This window comes from Apodemus sylvaticus, chromosome 8 (genome assembly GCF_947179515.1).
Source record: "Apodemus sylvaticus chromosome 8, mApoSyl1.1, whole genome shotgun sequence".
NCBI lineage: Eukaryota > Metazoa > Chordata > Mammalia > Rodentia > Muridae > Apodemus > Apodemus sylvaticus.
In genome coordinates, this window is record NC_067479.1 from 22,946,301 (window position 1) to 22,962,835 (window position 16,535).

Sequence of the window (16,535 nt, forward strand, 5' to 3'; positions counted from 1 at the left end):
GACACTGTTCTTTTTAAGAACCATAGGCTATCTAACATAATTCTAACTAATAAAATTTCCAATACTAGATATTTATAGACCACTTTTGAGTTCTATAGGCCAGACCAGAGTTTCCCAAAACATTATAGACTATTGCTGTTGCCCTTGGTTGTCCCCAAGAGGTGGAGAGTAAGTTGCTATTGCTGAAGATATTGTGTACTTCAAACACAGGGACCAGAAACTGTGAGCTGGAATTGACTTGAAAGCCTCCTCCTGAGAACTAGCTTTCATGGTTCCAGAACATACCATGTAAAGATTCCAAAGGAGAAAAGCATTCAACAGTGTACATATTTCAGATACCCATAAATAATCAAAATGCAGATTTATAGAGCATAGTCCCAATGGATACATCTACAGTACATCTCCTGCACCTGAGGCTCAGAGATCATTATAGAAAAGATTGCAGAAAGACTGTAAGAGTTTCATGATTTCTATATATACTCATACATACATATATACATACAAATGTATATACACGGATGAAGGTAAATATCACCAATTGTGGTGGTGAGTACAGGGGAAAGATGTCTTCAATACAGGTACATGAGTAACAAAGGCAAAGATGGAGCTCAGAAGAGGAATTTGTCGAGGAGATTGAGAACTTGTAGTTCATCGAGGACTGGTGAGACTGTGGCTGGAGAGAGCAGTCAGGGGGAAAAAAGGAGAGAACCGAAGCAAAAGGGGGTGGAGGAAGAGAGCAGAGCTGTGAAGGAATGTCAGAGATTGAGGGAAGGATTCTGGGTTCTGCCTTGCCCATCACACGGGGTGTGAGGTCCAGTTAGCGTGAGAAGCTTTGCTCTAGGGGAGTAGATTCCATCCAGAGCTAGACAGTGCACTTCTGTAAGCGTGACGAGATTTCATTTGTGATGTTCCTCCACGTGTTGAGAAGTTTTGTGGAAGTTGGTTTTGTTGTTGGAAGCACAGTTTGAGCAGAAACACAGAAAACATCTAATCACCTACCTTGATGTGTGTCTGCAGCTGCCTTCTCTTTGAAGAGAATTTACTGTCTATTATTTAAGAAGTAATTCCTCTTTAGAGATGCAGCTTAGTGAGAACACTAGATACTTTCAATATTACTTGAAACCTGAGAACTTATGATTTTGTGAAATTGCTTTGCAAACCTTAAGTGTGTGGTGGACAGTGAGTACCCTGCTGCAGGGGCAGGGCAGGAAGTTAAGGAAGACGGTATTTAACTCCACATTCTTCCCAAACTGAGCTGGCTTAACCCTGCCTTTTTTGCATTCCAGGCTTAGAAATTAAACAAATCAAACAATTTAAGAAATGATTGAACAACATTGATTATACCATTTGTATCTGTACATAAAGAAAACATGTTTACAGTTGTTTATAGTTAAATTGTCAAATGATGAATATTTTTAGAGCAAAGTTATGACTTTTCATAATGCAGATTTTTACCATTTGAATTCATAACCAAAACATATACATATATTAGCAAGGCCCACTTGTATTATGGCTTCAGAATGCCATACCTGCAGTATCAAAGAAGCCTTGGATAGAAGCAGCTTTCATCCAAGAGGAATCCTTGAGATTACATTAATAGGAAATAACCACATATGTTGGCTACATTTGATTTGCTTGTAAATCCTGTGGATGTGTCAAGGGCAGGAGGATCACTTATTTTATTCTATTGAGCATTATTTCTGATGGGATACAGAGATTGAAGTTAGCACATCAGGATTAGCGTTAGAGCTGGACTTGACTGGAAGTTAGCTTTTTCACACAATTTCTCGTTCTGAACGTGCATGCTATTATCCTAAATCACAATTTGCATCATTCAAATGCAAATGGATTTTCAAAATTCATGTGGGAGTTTTGTGGTGTAATTTTTTTTTTCTGGCAAGTGCTGCTCAATTTTTCATTTATTTGAAGGAATTCAGTGATGCAACTGATTCCAAGTGGAAAGAAAATGTGAATTTGAATGTGCTGTTCATGTTGGAAGGAATGGCTGTGATTATATCAGATTCACATCTGCTTTTATTTTGCAGTTACTCCTCTTGGCTTCACTCGAGCATATGTGACCTACAGGATACAATGCTTTTAAGGTGACTTTGCCTTGCTCCCCAGATACAGATGTTCTCAGAGTTGTGTTCCTAATTAAATATTGACTATAAAAGTAAGGAACGCAGGCAAGTTTGAAAAGCATAAAAGTTGTTATGGAGATATGGAAATCCATTCACTGGTAACACTTCATTTTTTGGCCTTTGAAAAGCAGTGATGATAAAGGACCAGCATGCTTTGTAAGTCACCAAGTCTCCTTTGGCAATTTATTTTAATGTAGTTTGTTCCCAGAGGAAAGAAAGCGATTCACATGACTCTTAATACTTTCCAGCTGTTCGGGAAGAAAATATGGTTTGGATTCAATTGTAAAAGGGAGTCTCCAAAAACCTGAAACTCTTGTGTTTCTGCTCTGAAGAGTGGCTTCTCAGCAGCCTGGTGGTACCTGTCCTGCTGTATACAATTCTTTAAGGTTAATTCTTTGCTCGTTGTTATTTAGTCAACAACCAGCAGGTATCAGGTCCTCTCTAGGTGTCTCTGGGTCTGGGATCATCCAGATGTAGAATGTGGAACACTGACCTTGAAGAATGCTCAGTTCAAGAAAGTAAATATGGGCCAAGAAAGTTTGGAAAATGACTTTGGAGTTTAGAATTAGAGTTAGCTTCTTAAAGTGTGTTAACTGTGTTCTCTCAAATCTATATATTGAAACTTTAGTTGCTAGGGTGGTGGTCTTGAGAGAGACCATCAGGAGAAGAGCAAGGTATGAAGGGGAGGTAACTTCCTGAATAGGCTTACTGACCTTATAAAAGATGCAAAGAAGATGCCAATCCAGCTGCCCTCCCTTTTCTTTTGCCACAGGAGGTCTCAGGAGTCATCCCTTCTAGCATGTGCAGATGCCCTGTGAACACTATGTGTACAATAACCCCTCTCTGGACACTGGATCCACACATTCTGATACTCTCCAAACTCAAGGATTGTAAGGAGGAAACTTTTATTTATATATTTATTAATTTTATAAATAACAGTCAGGACTCTTTAGATTGTGTGAATTGTCTATTATATTGGTGGGTTTCAAAACAACAACTATGTTAGTAGGAGCTTTATTTGTAATAGCTATAAACTGAGAACAAACCAGATGTCCCTCAACTGAAGAATGGGTAAAAAAAATGTGGTTCATTTCACAGAATGAAATACTACTGAGCTATTAAAAACAAGGACACCATGAATTTTGTAGACAAATGGATGGAACTAGAAAATATCCTGAGTGAGGTAATCCAGACTCAAAAGGACATGCATGGTATGTACTCACTTAAAAGTGGGTATAACCATAAAGTACAGAATATCCACACTATAATCAACAGCCCCAAAGAAACCAAATAACAAGGAAAGGGCCAAGGGAGGATGCTTGAATCTCACTCAAAAAGGGAAATAAAATAGATATTGGAGGTGAATAGAGGGAGGAAGCTGGTTGGGAGAAGGGATGGGGAAGAGAGTGAGGTAAGGGAGATCAGGTGTAGGGAGAGCAGGGGAGAAAGAGAAAGGAAATCAACAGTGGAGTGCATCTCTAGAACATCACAGAGACCTGGGGTAGGCAGGAGGCTCCAGTGTGCCTATGGGGGTGAACTCTAGCTGATACTCATGGCTGTGAAAAATACGGATCCTGAAGTGGCCACTTCCAGTAGCCAGACAGGACTCCCAGTAGAGGGGTAAGAACAGTAACCAACCCAGAAAACCTTTGACCTAAAATGTGACCTGCCTACAAGATGCACAGGGACAAAGATATAGTAGAGACAGAGGGAATGACCAGTCAATGGCTGGCCCAAATTGAAACCCATCCCATGGGCAAGAACCAATCCCTGACACTATTAATGATACAGACAGGATAATTGTCCTGAGAGGCTCCACCCAACAGATGAATGAAACAGATTCAGAGACCCACAGTCAAACATTAGATGAATCTCAGGGAGTCTTGTGGATGAGTTGGGGGAAGGATTGAAGGACCTCAAGAGAATAGGGACTCCACAGGAAGACCAACAGAGTCAACTAACCTGGACCCTAGAGACTGAACCACCAACCAAAGAGAGAGCATGTACTACTGGACATAGTCCTCCTTCCCTCATAAGTAGCAGATGTGCAGCTTTGTCTTCATTCAGGTCCCCAATAACTGGAGTGGGGGATGGTCCCTGACTCAGTTGCTTGCCTATGGATCCTGTTCCCTTAACTGGGCAGCCTTGTCTAGCCTCAGTGAGAGATGACCTGCAGTGACTGATGTGTCAGGAAGGGGTGGGGTAGCGTGGGGAGCTTGGGGTTTGGGGGATGGGAGGATGGTGGTGGTAGTGACACTCAAGGGGGGGGCTCACTCTTCTCAAAGAAGGGAAGGAGGAATGGGGTGAGGAGCTGCACAAGTAGGTGAACTGGAAGGAGGGGGCAGATATTGAGATGCAAAGTGAATAAATTAATTAAATAAACATTATTAAATAAATAAATTATTAAATTAAAACAACAATATAAAATGTAATTTTTAGTGAGTAAGGTAAATTTCAATGCAATGTGAATTTCATTGCAAATGAAATATAATATATTAAAGTTATTATAAACAAGGCCTTGTGTGTGTGTGTATGTGTGTGTGTGTGTGTGTGTGTGTATGTGTGTGTTTCCTGAATAGCAAATTCAAAGTTTCTGGATATAAGTGTTCTAAAAGGAGACCCAAGAAGTAAGAAGTTTAATGAGCTTTCCTTTATAAGGAAGAAATTAATGGAAAATTTTTAGCATGAATTGGAAGAAGGTTTAAGTCAGATTCTCTTTTAGGACAAGACAATGTAATAAGACTGTCTATTAAGAGAGCTCTGGTAGGTAATTGGTTTTTAAGCCCACTAGACATGTTGAAAGACTGCAGATCAGTTTTTTGGGAGGACCCCTGCCCTTTAATCCCTCCATGCCCTAGGCTCCTTGCTTAGGGCAGGTAAAGCCTTGCTGAAATCTGCTTTCATTTGGCTGAATTTTTAGAAGGATCTGATACGTAATTCATGGGAATATATGAAGCATGATTGCTCAAACTCTAGTCTGTTGACACTTTGTCCTAATATTCCTTTGTTTGCCCTTTCCATTGTGCGATAGTTAACCATAGTCCTTAGCCCACTAAACACCAATAAATCTTCTTGGTAATGGTGACAGCCAGCAATGTTAAAAAACAAAATCTTCAGTGGGAAAGTCTTTCTCCTCATGGAAAACAACTCAATCTACTGAATATAGAGTCTTTTAGCTAACTTCTAACACTCTCTGAATCTCTCTGAATGTCTTTTTTTTTATCCTATTTGGTTTATTAGAGGCAGAGATAGATCCGTGGGGCTCACTGGCTGGCCAGTCTGACATAATTGGTATGTTCAATGCTACTGAGAGACCCTGTCTCAAAAAAGGGGATGGGCAGAACCCAAGGACAAGCACCCCATATTGTCCTGTGGCTTCCACACACTGTACACTTGTGTGGCATGCAGACTTCCCTTCCCCAACAGACACATGCACACACACACATGACCATTCACATACACTAGAAGAAAGAGAGAAGCAAGAGGAGAAAGAAGAGGAGGAAGAGGAAGAGGAAGGCTCTGGTAGCACAGGTCAGGTAAGAACGGTCTTGTTTGTATTCTAGGCACCTATACTGGTGAGGTGGATATTTCCTCCCTTGACCGACTCCAGGGAATGTACCCCTGCCTGATCCCAGGGAGTGTACCCCTAAATGACTTGGGACAAAGCTTGATGCTCCATTTATAACTGCACTAAATTTCAAGAGTCAAGTCCCATTCTTTACTCCCAACAGTTTTGGAAGTTACCCATTAAACAATGAGAAGGGGCTCTCTCCCTCCCTCCCTCCCTCTCTCTCTCTCTCTCTCTCTCTCTCAGTCAGTTTGTCTTTGTTTATCATAATGCAAAAGATTGGCTGGTAGTTTTTTTCTTCTTGGTATTTAGTAACTGAATTAGGTTATGATTCAGGAAAGCCTATCACAGAGCAGGTCTTTGAACAAAGGCAAACACAAATTGTAAATCAGCGATATTTCATGGTGTCTCTAAATACACATTTGGCATTGACTCCAGAAGACAAAGGGCCGAAGTCCAAAGCTGCTTTTTCCTTGATTTGCATTTGGCTTTGGGAGTTAGATGTTTTTGCATGCCTGTTTTCTTCCCCTCCTCAGTTGCAGAGTTTTACTGTGAACTTTTGTTTAACAAAGGCAGACACATACTGTGCAATGAAAACATTGACTGTAAATCATTTTAGCTATAAAATGTCCCTGTTTGGAGCCAGGTGATGGCTCCCATGTTTCTGAAATAAGAAGGATAGCCAACATCTGAATGGGTTGCTTAATTGGTCCACAGGGGCAGACCCCAGGGGTGTGCAAGAGAGTTTCTGACCTTCTGTTGTTCTAGATTTTAATGTGACACCCAAAGGATCTTTGGGCTGACCATTTACCAATGCCAACTGTTTATTTTGCATGGTAAAATACCACAGGCACCATAGAATTCATAATAATAACAGAATGAGTTTTTCAAAGGTGTGTGTACCTGACAAGCAAAAATATGCGTGCTTTGTAGATTCAGTTCAGAGTAACTGGAAACATTTCTTTATGGTCACTGCGAGGCTTGGGACACCAGTCACAATGTTATCTATGAAGCCCAGGTTGGAGGAATGCAAAAACCTTGCATTGGTCACAGAGAAAATAATTAACTAATTTACTCTGGATATTTAAAGTATGCCCTGAATTCTTATTGCTTCCTGAAACCTCCCTTTCAGAATAAGGAAATATGGTACAAAAATGTGCAGACTGCAGTAAAATAATTGCCAATAAGTACCTGGCGACCTGATATATGTTGAATGCTTTGCTTTTTATAAGTAGAAACTAAGGAGATAGTCCATGCTCTGAAGCTTAGGGATCTGAATTCTCCATGATGATAAGAGGCATTGGAGAGATCCCCACATTTTTGCTAAACTTAAGAGAAGATATTAGAGTATTCCTTTGCATCTCTGTCTTTTAATTAATGGGTGTGAGGCTGACATTGAGAGCTGTAGCTCCAGGCTTTTGGGGGTGCCATTTTCAGAAGCAAGGAAAAAATCTGAGGATCCATGAGCTAAAGATTTGATGACCATTTTCCTCCTGAGTATCTAGGGAGAACAGTAGTGTCTCAACCATGGTTGCAGTATTCCCTATGCAGCTGGAATATTGAAAAAGAGTTCAGGGAAGCAGAGAATGATGGACAGATGCCAGACTGATAGAGGGTAGACCATAAAGCAAATTGATTCTTTGGAATGAAAGTAACGAGGAACCTATTATAATAGCTGATCTGAAGGGAGAGTGTGTTCACCAGTGCTGAAGTGTTTCATTAAACTTAACGGTAGGAAATCACTCAGGGCTCATGACCTTGAGGCAAGGACATAGTGCTTCCTCTCCAGCTCTGCTCATTCTGTTAAGCTGTGTCTTTCTCCTCTGTGTGAGACTCCCTTTTCTCTGTTTATTGCTTTTGGGCACTGAATTTAAACTCTTGGGGGACAGAGCTCAGGACCCAGCTTGGATTTGAGAGACACTCAATCTAAGAAAATCAGTGATGGCTAGTATGTCACCTCCAGATACATAAAGCCTAGGAGTGGTTCCTTGAAGGAAGAGCCAGGTTGATGATTCCTTAAATACAGAGATTGCAATATCATCCAAAGTATGAACAGATGAGCAGGAAGAAGAATTTCAGTCACAAGGGTGATTTACTCTTTCTTAAAGAGAAAGGAACCTGCCATCACTTTACAGGAAGGAGCCTTTAGAGGCACTGGCATGATAGCAGAACCAGGGAAGGCTTTTGTAGGAGGGAGAGATGGTCTTGGAGGGATTTACACATTCTAAAGAGACTCAGGAGAGGTTTGCCAGACAATTGCTACAGAAAACAGGCGAGAGGGGCTCATGATGGCAAGAGTGTATTCAGCTGTGTCCACAAGTGGATGCTCAAGTAAATTTGGGTAATTGGACCATGGGAGATTTTGAAAAGGCATGAAGAGACATAAATTTGATAAGTAAGAGACAGATCTAATGGACAGTGCCAGGTATGCAGAAATAGCCCGAGTCTAACATTGCTTGGCTTGGGTCTCAGTCTGTCAGGCTTTTGCCTGTACCCAGGGCCTGGGCAGCTCTGCAGGCTGTCTGTGTGCCCACCCAGGTGGTTTGCCCTGCAGAGTGATCAGAACTTGGGAAAAGTCCCCACAGCATCCACCATCTTTGCTCCCTGACAGAGCAAACAGGCAGCACCAGGTTCACAGAGACAACCCGAGTATAGCATTGCTTGGGGCAAGACACACCAGGGCTCCAAAGGCACCCAAGAGGAGGGCAGCACATCAGCAATCTGTGACAGGGGAAACCCAGTCATCCAGTGGTGCTGAAATAGCCTTACAGGCTCACAGGAGGTTCAAACACCAGCCAGTGACAACAAGATCAACTATTGCCAGAGATAACCAGATGGCAAAAGGCAAATGTAGGAACATTACTAACAGAAAGCAAGGCAATATGGCAGCATATGAACCCAATTCTCCAACAACAGCAAGTCCTTGATACCCCAACACAACAGAAAAACAAGATTTGTATTTAAAATCACTGGTCATGATGTTGTTAGAGGAACACAAAAAGGACATAAATAAATCTCTTCAAGAAATACAGGAGAAAATGGATCAAAAGGTAGAAACCCTTACAAGGGAAACACAAAAATCATTTAAAGAAATTCAGGAGAATATGGGTCAAAAGATAGAAGCCAATAAAGAAGAACTACAGAAATCACTTAAAGAAATACAGGAGAACTTGGGTCAATAGGCAGAAGTCATGAAAGAGGAATCACAAAAATCTCTTAAAGAATCACAGGAAAACACAAACAAGCAAGTGAAGGAAATGAGCAAAACCATCCAGGATCTAAAAACAGAAGTAGAAACAACTAAGAAATCACAAAGGGAGACAACTTCGGAGATAGAAAACCTTGGGAAGAAATCAGGGGCCATATATGCAAATATCAACAACAGAATACAAGAGATAGAAGAAAGAATCTCAGACTCAATTCCCCAATAAAAAGACATAGACTAATGGACTGGATACGTAAACAGGATCCTACATTTTGCTGCATACAGGAAAACACACCTCAGTGTCAAAGACAAACATTACCTTAGAGTAAAAGGCTGGAAGACAATTCTACAAGCAAATGGTCTCAGGAAACAAGCTGGAGTAGCCATTCTAATATCAGATAAAATTGACTTTTAACCTAAAGTCATCAAAAGAGACACAGAAGGACACTTCTTGCTGGTCAAAGGAAAAATCCACCAAGAAGAACTCTCAATTATGAACATCTATGCTCCAAATGTAAGGGCACCCTCATTTGTAAAAGAAACTTTACTAAAGCTCAAAGCACACATTTCCCCTAAAACAATAATTGTGGATGACTTCAACACTCCACTCTCCTCAATGGATCAATCAGGAAAACAGAAACTAAACAGGGACACAATGAAATTAATTGAAACTTTGGACCAATTGAATTTAACAGATATCTATATCTATATCTATATCTATATCTATATCTATATCTATATCTATATCTATCTATCTATCTATCTATCTATCTAAAACATTTCATCCTAAAGCAAAAGAATATACCTTTTTCTCAGCACCTCATGGTACCTTCTCCAAAATCGACCATATAATTGGTCACAAGACAGACCTCAACAAATATAAGAAGATCGAACTAATCCCACACCTCCTATCAGATCACTATGTAGTAAGAGTGGTTTTCAATAGCAACAAAAACAACAGAAAGCCCACATACACATGGAAGGCGAACAATACTCAATGATACCTTGGTCAAAGAAGAAATAAAGAAAGAAATCAAAGACTTTTTAGAATTTAATGAAAATGAAGGCACAAAATACCCAAGTCTATGGGACAATGAAACCAGTGCTAAGAGTGCTTAGATAAAGCATAGCCCTGAGTGCCTCCAAAAAGAAACGGGAGAGAGCATACACTAGCAGCTTAATGGCACACTTGAAAGCTCCGGAACAAAAAGAAGCCAATTCACCCAGGAGGAATAGATGGGAGGAAATCATCAAACTCAGGACTGAAATCAATCAAGCGTAAACAAAGAGAACCATACAAAGAATCAACAAAGCCAGGAGCTTGTTCTTTGAGAAAATCAAAAAGATAAACCCTTAGCCAGACTAACCAAAGGGCACAGAGACAGAATCCAAATTAACAAAATTCAAAATGAAAAGGGAGATATAATAACAGAAACTGAGGAAATTAAAAAAAAATCATCAGATCCTACTACAAAAGCCTATACTCAACACAACTGGAGAGTCTGGAGGAAATGGACAATTTCCTAGACTGACCAAAGGGCACAGAGACAGTATCCAAATTAACAAAATTCGAAATGAAAAGGGAGATATAATAACAGAAACTGAGGAAATTAAAAAAAATCATCAGATCCTACTACAAAAGCCTATACTCAACACAACTGGAGAATCTGGAGGAAATGGACAATTTCCTAGACAGATACCAAATACCAAAATTAAATTAGGATCAAATAGAACATCTAAACAGTCCCATAACCCCCAAAGAAATAAAAGGGGTCATAGAAAGTCTCCCAACCAAAAAAAAGCACGGGACCAGATGGTTTTTGTGCAGAATTCTATCAGACCTTCAAAGAAGACCTAACACCAATACCTTCAAACTATTCCATAAATAGAAACAGAAGAAACACTACCCAACTCGTTCTACAAGTCCACAATTATTCTGATACCAAAACCACACAAAGATCCAACAAAGAAAGAAAACTTCAGACCAATTTCCCTTATGAATATCCATGCAAAAATACTCAATAAAATTCTTGCCAACCGAATCCAAGAACACATCAAATGTATCATTCACCCTGTGTACTGGCTGGTTTTGTGTGTCAACTTGACACAGGTTGGAGTTATCACAGAGAAAGGAGCTTCAGTTGGGGTAGTGCCTCCATGAGATCCAGCTGTGGGGCATTTTCTCAATTAGTGATCAAGGGGAGGGGGAGGGCCCCTTGTGGGTGGTACCATTTCTGGGCTGGTATTCTTGGGTTCTATAAGAGAGCAGGCTGAGCAAGCCACGGGAAGCATGCCAGTAAGGACCATCTCTCCATGGCCTCTGCATCAGCTCCTGCTTCCAACCCTGCTTGACTTCCAGTCCTGACTTCCTTTTGTGATGAACAGCAGTGCAGAAGTGTAAGCTGAATAAACCCTTTCCTCCTCAATTTGCTTCTTGGTCATGATGTTTGTGCAGGAATAGAAGCCCTGACTAAGACACCATGATCAAGTAGGCTTCATCCCAGTGATGCAGGGATGGTTCAATATACGGAAATCCATCAACGCAATTCACCTACATAAACAAACTCAAAGAAAAAACCCCACATGGTCATTTCATTAGATCCTGAAAAAGCATTTGACAAAATTCAGCATTCTTTCATGCTAAAAGTCTTGGAAAGAACAGGAATTCAAGGCCCATACCTAAACATAGTAAAAGCAATATACAGCAAACTGGTAGCCAACATCAAACTAAATGGAGAGAATCTTGAAGTAATCCCACTAAAATCAGGGACTAGACAAGTCTGCCCCCTCTCTCCATATCTTTTCAATATAGCACTTGAGGTACTAGCTAGAGCAATTAGACAATATAAGGAGGTCAAAGGGATACAAATAGGAAAGAAAGAAGTCAAACTATCACTATTTGCAGATGATATGATAGTATACTTAAGTGACCCAAAAAACTCCATCAGAGAACTCCTACAGTGGATAAACAACTTCATCAAAGTGGCTGGTTATCAAGTCATCTCAAGCAAATCAGTACCCTTCCTATACTCAAAGGATAAGCAGGCTGAGAAAGAAATTATGGAAATGACACCCTTCACAATAGCCACAAACAATATAAAGTAACTTGGTGTGACTCTAACCAAACAAGTGAAAGATCTGTATGACAAGAACTTCAGGTCTCTGAAGAAGGAAATCAAAGAAGACCTCAGAAAATGGAAAAATCTTCCATGCTCGCCGATTGGCTAATATAGTTAAAATGGCCATCTTGCTAAAAGCAATATACAGATTCAACGTAATCCCCATCAAAATACCAACTCAGTTCTTCATAGAGGTAGGAAGAACAATTCTCAAATTCATGTGGAATAACAAAAATCCCAGGATAGCTAAAACTAATTCTCTACAGTAAAAGAACTTCTAGGGGAATCAGTATCACTGACCTCAAGCAATACTACAAAGCAATAGTGTTAAAAACTGCATGGTATTGGTACAGTGACAGGCAGGTGGATCAATGGAATAGTATTGAAGACCCAGAAATGAACCCACACACCTATGGTCACTTGATCTTCGACAAAGGAGCTGAAAACATCCAGTGGAAAAAAGATAGCCTTTTTAACAAATGGTGGAGGTCAGCATGCAGAAGAATGCAAATTGATCCATTCCTATCTCCTTGTACTAAGCTCAACTCCAAGTAGATCAAGGACCTCCATATAAAACCAGACACACTGAAACTAATAGAAAAGAAATTGGGGAAGATCATTGAGGACATGGGCACAGGGGGAAAGTTCCAGAACACCATTAGTTTATGCTCTAAGTTCAAGAATTAACAAATGGGACTCATAAAATTACAAAGTTTCTATAAGGCAAGGGACATCATCAAAAGGACAAAATGGCCACCAACAAATTGGGAAAAGATTTTCACCATCCCTACATCTGATAGAGGGCTTATATCCAATACATACAAAGAACTCAAGAAGTTAGACTCAAGAAAACCAAAGAACCCTATTAAAAATGGGTTACAGATCTAAATAAAGAATTTTCACCTGAAGAACTTTGGATGGCTGAGAAGCACCTTAAGAAATGTTCAACACCATTAGTCATTAGGGAAATGCAAATCAAAACAACCCTGAGATTTCACCTCACACCAGTCACAATTGCTAAGATTAAAAACTCAGTAGACAGCAGGTGTTGGTGAGGATGTGGAGAAAAAGGAACACTCCTCCACTGCTGATGGGATTGTAAGATGGTACAACCACTCTGGAAATCAGTCTGTTGGTTCCTCAGAAATCTGAGCAGGACACTTCCTGAGGACCCTACTCTACTACTCCTGGGCATATACCAAGAGCATTCCCAGGTATGCAATAATTACACATGCTCCACTATGTTCATAGCAGTCTTATTTATAATATCCAGAAGCTGGAAAGAACCCAGATGTCCTTCAATGGAGGAATGGATACAGAAAATGTGGTATATTTATGCAATGGAATACTACTCAGCAATTAAAAACAATGAATTCATGAAATTCATAGGCAAATGGTTGGAACTGGAAAATATCATCCTATGTGAGGTAACTCATTCACAAAAGAACACACATGGAAGGCAGTCACTGATAAGTGGATATTAGTCCAGAAGCTCAGAATACCCCAAACAACCCACATACCAAATCATTCCCAAGGAGAAAGAAGGAGAGGGCTGGGGTCCTGGAATGGCTTGATGCAGCATTGTAGGGGATTTCCAGGACAGAGGACTGAGAGGGGATTGATTGGGGAAACTTGCATAGGGAAGAGGACTTATGGGACTTAGGGGGGGGGAGGAACCGGGAAAGGGAAATCATTTGGAATGTAAACAAAGAATATGGAAAATAAAAAAATTGATAAGTAAGGGTGCACAGCAAAACAATGATGTAGAAAATGGCATAATGAAAGCAAGGCTCTAAGGAGAGCTAAATCAATAATATATACTGTGTACTAAATTATGTCATTGAAAGCAGCATATCATTGTGAGGAAGGTTTTCATGTTCAACCTAAAAATAGAAGTTTCTAGCTCTTGAACCAGAGTTCATGACGTGAAGGTAGGGAGGGCAAGTCCCGCTCTTGGCAGTCTGGTTTCCCTCTTCCAGAGATTCAATCAGTTATTTGATTTCATTATTTTAAATAGTATAATGATTGTTTTAATTCTATTTAGAGTGAAAGGAAGGGAAACTGTGGCTAGGATGTATTGAAAACAAACAAAACAAAGCAAAACAAAAATAATAAATAGCATAATGACCATCTCTGACCTATCCCTTCAAGTCAAGCTTGGGATGCTGATAGCAACGCATCCCACACTGTTGCATGCCTCTGCGATGGCTCATATTGGATGTCAGCTTTACAAGATCCAGAATAACCACTCTAGATTAGGTTAGTTTAAATGGGAAGGCCTGCCCTGAAAGCCGGGAGCACCATTCCATTGCCTGAGGTTCTAAAATTGAGGAAAAGGAGAAAGATCGTAAGCAGAGTAGCAGTGTTCTTTCTTTACTTCCTGACTACAAATGCAATGGAGTCACATGACTCTCCTGCCACCATGCCACCTTGCCACAATGGATTATGCTCAAACTGTGAGGCAAAAATAAACTCTTTCATTCTTAAATTCTATCAATGAAGGAGTTATCTCAGGAATAAGAAAAGAAACTACTACAGCCTACTCTCTGCCTATTCTCAATCCCATCCCAGTAGCCTCTTACTATTCTTTGTAAATGACTTAATCTATATAATAGTTCTAGAAAGTATTTGCATGTTTATTTAGTTGTTCCTGATATTACAAAAGGACTAACATGTTGTAAAGAGTATTTTGGAACTATTTTATTTTTGAGTTTATAATATAATCACAATATTACCCCTTTCCCCTTCCTGCCTCTAAATGCTCCTCTATATCCCTGTTCAGTGTCCTTTAGATTCATGGCCTGTTTGTTCATTAGTCATTGCATGCATATATATATATATATATATATATATATATATATATATATGTATATATACACACATATGTATATATACATACATGTATATATATAGTATGTGTGTGTATGATATATGAATACAAATATATATTCCTAAATGTAACCTGTTCAGTCCATAAAATGTTACTCAGATATATGTTTTCAGGGCTGACTATTTGGCACTGGGTAAGAATTTATGTTCTCTTCCCTGGCAGAAGACTATCTCTGGACTTCTTAAATCCAATACTATACTACTACAATTCTTTCATGCTATTAAGTATAGCTGTATCTCAAGTGTCTGAGGTTTTGGACTAGCTGAAAATGGAACACCAAGATCTGGGCTGAACTGATTAGTTCTCCAATAAGAAGCTGAGAGATTCCAACTGTCTATGGTAGCCTTCCTTTTCCAGATTCAGAAGAAAAAGTCCCACTGAAGCTGTCTTTTTTAGGAGTAGGGAAGAATTTGTCAATCACTTCTAGTACTTATCAAAGAAGCTCAGAAGAAATACTTGCTACTTTTTCTTCACCACACCTTGTGCTCAGCTAAAAATCTAGTCTAGTCTAGTCTAGTCTAGTCTAGTCTAGTCTAGTCTAGTTGCTAGTAAAGTAAATGGCCAGGTATCATTAACACCTATTGGGTGTTAGTTATGGTTCATGTGTTAATTGGTGAATTCACCTGAAACTAACTATATATTCAAGCAATTTCTCATAAGTAATACACATCTATATGGTCTTATCATTATGTAACAGAGTGTTCTGCATATTATATTTTTGGGGGGCTTTTTTTTTTGGTTTTTTTCAAGACAGGGTTTCTCTGTGTAGCCCTGGCTTTCCTGGAACTCACTCTGTAGACCAGGCTGGCCTCAAACTCAGAAATCTGCCTGCCTCTGTCTCCCAAGTGCTGGGATTAAAGGCATGCGTCACCACTGCCTGGCTTATTATATTGTTAGTACATCGTTATTGGTTAAGTTGTAGCTCCAGAATATTCCTATGTTAATGATTCTCCATTAAATCAGAAGGTGGTATCTTATATAACTTTTCTATTACTATAATAAAATACTCGGACAAAAGTAACTTAAAGGAAAAAAGGTTTATCCTGGCTCACAGTTCAGGAATATAGTTCATCTTGAAGCAGTTGTCATATTGCATTTGCAAACAAGAAGCTGAGAGCAATGAGTGCTATGTGCTTGGCTCACTTTCCCTGTTTTACACAGTCACAGATCCAGCCCAGAGGATGGTGTGAGCATAACTCCTCACAGGTATGTCTGGTGGTGGCTTGTGTTCTAGGCAATTGATTCAAGATCCTGAAAGTTAAAAATTAACATGAACCTCCGCAGTAGAGATTCCACTTTTGAATGGTAATAAAATTAAGATGAAGTTATTTGTTTAAGTTCTAACCAACTTTACTAGCCTCGTAATAAGAGACATATAGACATACAGAGGATATATTATACAGAGACACAGCAAGAACTGAGCCATATAGGAGTTAAGACAAGAGACCTCAAAGGGAACTTTAATTTTATACTTGTGGCCTTCAGAGCTGGTAAGCAAACACATTTCTATTGCTTAAGATGCCCAGCCTGTGATATTTTGTTATGGCATTCATAACAAACTGATATACACAAAGTTATTTTTATTGTTATTGCTAATTTGCTTCTGTGAAGA